Below are 5692 nucleotides of genomic sequence, written 5' to 3' on the forward strand. Positions count from 1 at the left end.
TTCGGCAAAAGCACGTGTTATATACTTCAAGATACCACCTATAAAGAAGAGAATAAATATATGTACTATGTTAAGAATATCTATAATATTTTCCTTTAAAAGAGGGGGAAAACTCCTATCAAGTTCAACTCTATCATCTATGAAGTACGGACTAATAAACTTCATCAATAACCATGATATTAATCACTAACTTTTCATAAATAATAGTGACATTATCAAAACTCTTTAGTAAAGATGCGCAATAGTCGTAAAACTATTGGGCATGTTTACTAGTTTTCCCATCTAATTGAAAACTAGTACTCTCATAGTCTAAAACTCCAAATATTATTATACCTTCGGCGGTCCTTGAGAAGGCACTTTAATTAGTGTTTCCCAAACTTGCAAAAAGTTATAAACAAAATTAAAGTTACAAGATATATTGGTATAGGAAATACAAGTCATTATTATTACTCATATGTTAACTTCAGAAGTGTGTTATAGTAGTATAAAAAATGCTTTTTACCAAAATGACATATGTGACTTAGTTGGAATAAAAGATGGGCTCTCACGACTCACGTCTCACCTTGTAATTTAAAGGTCACAACTTCAAACTCACCACTACAAAGATAAGGTTGTCCTAACTTTAACCTCTTTCTTCTCATTAGGATAGTACGTTGGGTGAAACCCTACTAGTTCATAACTTGTTAGATCATTTATATTACTCCATTTGTATGAATAAGTGTATCAACTTGACTTAAAAATATTTAATTATCTACTACTCCCTACGTATTTTATTACTTGCTCAACTTTTTTTTTTTAGCCGTATTTTATTACTTGTCCCATTTCCTTTTTGGTAAACTTTTTACAATATTTTACTAATTTCTCTCTTAGTGGACCCCCCAACTATCATATTTCCATATTTATTCTCTCTCCTCCCAACTATTATACTACCTCCGTTAATTTTTATGTGCAACTTTTACTATTTTGGTCCGCTAAACATTATGTGCAACTTTCGATTTTCTTTCCTCTTTTAGTAAAAAAAACTAGGCAAATGTCAATTTTACCCTCATTTAAAAAATTAAAACACAATTTACTAACTATAATCAAATTTTATTAATCACTAATTCTCACCCAATTTTCACCCCAACCAACCCAATCTAATTCATCAACTCTTCATCTTCAATTCAAGAAACCCAAAACCATCCTCATTCATCTTCATCTTCCCCCATATTTTCTCTCTCCTCTTTCAAAACCATCTTCATTCATCTTCATCTTCATCTTCCCCCATATTTGCTCTCTCCTCTGTCATCCTCATCTTCTCCCATTGATCTTCTTTCTCACTCTTCAATTTCAACCGACGGTTTCGTGGGTTTTTGTGAGGGTGGTAGTGGTTTCGTGGGGTTGGTAGTGGTGGTGGTTTCGTGGGGGTGGTACTGCTGGTGGTGAAGCCCGCGTTGAAGGCGGCGGTGGTGTTGGTGAAGGCGGTGTGGGTCGTGGTTTTGGGTTCGAGTTGAGGGTTTAGTTTCTGGTGGGTTGGTTTTTGTGGGTTGTCGTTTTTGATGGGTTGGTTTTCGTGGTGGGTGGTCGTGGATCTTGGTTCTGGTGGGTGGGTTTTCGTGGTTCCATCGGTGGGTTTTGGTGGGCGGTCGTTGTTTTGGGTTTTGGTGTGTGTTCGTGGAGGTGGTGGTCCCGTCGGTGGGTTTCGGTGGCTGGGACGCTGGTGGTGGGTTTTCGTGAGGGTGGTGGTGCTTTCGTGGGGTTGGTTGTGGTGGTGGTTTCGTGGGGGTGGTAGTGGTGAAGCCGGTAGTGGTGTTGGTGAAGGCAGCGGTGGTGTTAGCTGGTCTTGGTGGTGGCAGTGGGTGGTTGATTAATTATCCAAACATTCTCTCTCCACCTTAATTACATACCCCTATAACACGTTAATTACCATTATCAAGTTTTGCCTCGTGAACCATAAAACTCCCCAAAGTTGCAGATAAAAACTAACGGAGGTAGTACTTTATTCTTCTACCAACCCCACTTTTTTCATATTTTATTACTTTTTACTATTTCTCCTAAAACTCCGCGCATGGAGAAATAGAGCAGGTAATAAAATACAGCGCGAGTAGCAAAGTTACTAAAAAGTAAATATTATTAAACATACATTGTGACTAATCTAACAAACTTAATAAAATAACATTAGGCCTTTATATAATAGTATAAAATCAAGTCAAAGTCGAATATGTAAACAACGCAACAGTCAAACTAATACATTTATTCAAACACATAAAATGTATTTCAGCAAAATAAGCAACACATGTGAGTGATGTGACTATTATTTGAAATCTAAGTGGAAGAAGATAAGAAGAGTTTGTTTACAAAAATGACTCTTTTAATAAACTAATGAATTTAATAGAGATCTTCTCATCTCCCACTCCACTGATAGGGGTTTGATTCCGAGGGGAGGGTGTTTGAGGAAGGACTTAAAATGGGTGGAGCTACTAAACTAAGATAAGCGTCATACTTGTTAAAAAGATTTAAAAAAAAAAAAAAAAATATGACAATGATTGTTATACAAAGGATTAAATAATAGCTTATATGATCTTTTATTATAAGACTTCATTAACCATTAAACATAAGGTCCTTTATATTGCCTAATAATGATCATGCAATAATATTCCCTATGGTCTATTATTGTAGACTAAGAGGTGAGCAATACATGGGACTAGCAGAGGGACTTCACATCCATAGAATTCTTATTCTTATTCTTATTCAATGATAGGTTAGTGAATTAAATCAAACTAGGAAAAATATTTTACGATAGGAGTAGAAGCTATCGTTAGAGAGGAAATAAAGAAGCCCAAAAAAACACAGCCAAATCTTACTATTAAGAAATTCCTTATTTCAGCCATAAAATTCGCAGTTTAGTACAGTTCTAACTTCATTCGGAGTTATTGGAAAGATTCATTGTACTACCAATATACTTTAAGCTGAAAATCAGGACAAAACAAGGAAAGTGGCATGACTGCAAATATGTCCACTAAACCAATGCATAAAGCACTACGGCAACAACACCAAAGGTTTCTAAATTCCCTGACCAACTCCCTCCAATTTATGCTATCAAAAAGTACGCATTTCTTCCTCGATATGAAGCTACAGTGCTACACTCTCAGCCCAACACTTTCACTTACATAATCATACTATTATAAGTGAAAATACACAATAAACAACACATAATTAGCGGCCAACTAAGACCATAGTCACCATACTATATTGTTGTTCAAGTGGACAACAAAACCTACTCCTGTTTGGAATCAATAGTTGTTTACCCCTTACGCTATTCTAGGAAATTAAGAAAAAGTGTCACATTTTCTAGTAATAATGATTTATTATTAAGTTTACTAATACTCCCTCCATCCCAGTTTATAGTTCCTGTTTGTGTTTTTTCATAGTTTTTAAGAAATAGGAGGAAAAAGTAAATGAAGTACATTAAAAAAAAGTGAAAAGTACAATTATAGACAAAAGTTAAAGAGAGAAAGTAGAAAAAAGTACAAAACAAGTGGAAAATTAAAGGGTAATTTAGGAAGTTAAATGAATAAAGTTAAAAAAATAAGGGTATATGGTCTTTACATACTATCTAAACATAAAAACGGAAACAACATTTTGGGTCTTCAACAAGAACAATAATGTGGAACACAAGAAGTATGTCACTACTATACCAACTGTCAATTGTGCGGTGTACTCTTGCCTATCTATAGGCAAGAACGTCACCCATGAGCATAAAGGTTCTTGGGAGCACGTTACAACAATGGCAGTGTCTAAATTACAAGTAAACACTCTAATCTATTGGCGACAAAAATTGGGCACGAGGGTGTTTGGGACTTGTGACCGCCCAGCTAGCCAAATCAAGCACAATGAGTTTCTTGGGGTGTCTAGGAAGTTGAGATGCTTAAATGCATGAGCACTAAAGCAAAAGGCAACGGGTAAAAAATAACATCATTAAACAAAGTCATTGTGAGGCCACAACCATCAGAATGAGAGAAAAGGTTAAGTAAAATGTTGTGTCTTAAGTTGTAATATGCAACTTATGTTTCATAGGGTTATGATTCCAAAATCATCAACTTAAGGAGGCAAAGGAGCAATAATAGCATAAAGATATTCTAAAAGCATAGTGGCTCTTCCTATAAGCATCCGTCCTACAAAAGTCAAGCTGATCATGAGAATGCTTAAAATAAACTATACACCAAAGCCACAAATTCCAGGAAAGAAAAGCAAGCATAGTAAGATTCCTAGGAAATAAATAAATGATCTTCGTACAGTATCGTCCACTCCTTTCCTTCTAAATACAAGATATCATAGAGTGCTAAAAAAAATAAACATAATCTACCCATATCTGCTATAGTTTAAACACCTACTTGGAATGCCACTTTCAATTCTAAAAGTATTGGCTTAAAAAATTACTAAATGGGAACATATCAGCCAGAACCTTGAGCAGCTTATTCCATGTTCCATCATATCAAACCGTTGCTTCTTTTTACAACTTAGGAAGCAAAACTAACCACAGAGATCAGTTATTATAAACAAGATTTTTATACTTCAGCATTTTTGCAAAAGAAGAATGTTATAACTTATAAGCTAATTTCCTTCATCTTCTTTAACCAATGAGGTTAAGGATAAGATAGTTCCTAATTATCCAATATCATCATCCTATGTATATATAATACTTCATTCGTTTTTTTAATAGTTACATCATTTTGACTATTTTGCTAACACATACTTTGACCATTAGTACCTTTAATTATGTTTTCATAAAAGGTTATTAAAAATAAAATTAAAAAAAAAAAAGTTTATTCTGACAACACATATGGAGATAAACTCAGCAACACTTAACATAATGAAGCACTATCTTCCTAGGGTAGATGGGTAACCTTCATAACAACCAGTGCGCGCAACATTGCTACACCCCGAACTTCTTTAATAAATAAAAAAAAAAAAAAAAAAAAAAAAAACGATCCTGGATCTCCTTCCTGGCCAACTTCAAATACAATATTTCTACATAGCAGTAAAGTTATCCTGAAAAGATTGGCAGGCACAAAAGCAGTACTATGTTTTACAAGCCCCTAAATCTAACGCAAAGATAGCATTCTAGGCAACATTAGCCCTAATCTTCTAATAAATCTAGACTACATTAATAAATCATGTTCTCCCTTCTTTCAAACAAGAGGCTATAAATTTTGCACTGAATCAATCTAACCATGTTCTCTTATTATCTGTTAATATAACTAACCACATAGTGGGCCATGGCATCTTCATCTAATTATTGCCTGGAATACTCGACTTCTCAAAGCTTAAGAGGCCAAGTCATCGTCTAAACTGTATCAGTATTGATAAAATTCTTGATACGTTTATAAAAATTTAAATTTAAATCTCTACTCTGTTTTAAGCTTAAGAGTTCCAAGTCTAACTAAAAACCAGGTTTCACTCGCCAAAGTGTGTCACCTAACACACTGAAAATCGGGAAAATATGCGTTCCAAACTTTATTGATATAAACGCAAGATGTTAAGCACACAAAACTGATTTTAAATGAATGAAACGACCTTAATTATGCATTACAGCCCACGTGTAAAACAATTCAAACAATCAATTAAGCCCAAACTTTACTGACTCAGAGACCAAAACATTTTCAGACTCACACTCTTAAAAATTATAATCTGTAATCAGAAGAGTATCCAC

Source organism: Chenopodium quinoa, unplaced genomic scaffold (genome assembly GCF_001683475.1).
Source record: "Chenopodium quinoa cultivar QQ74 unplaced genomic scaffold, ASM168347v1, whole genome shotgun sequence".
In the NCBI taxonomy this organism is placed as follows: domain Eukaryota; kingdom Viridiplantae; phylum Streptophyta; class Magnoliopsida; order Caryophyllales; family Amaranthaceae; genus Chenopodium; species Chenopodium quinoa.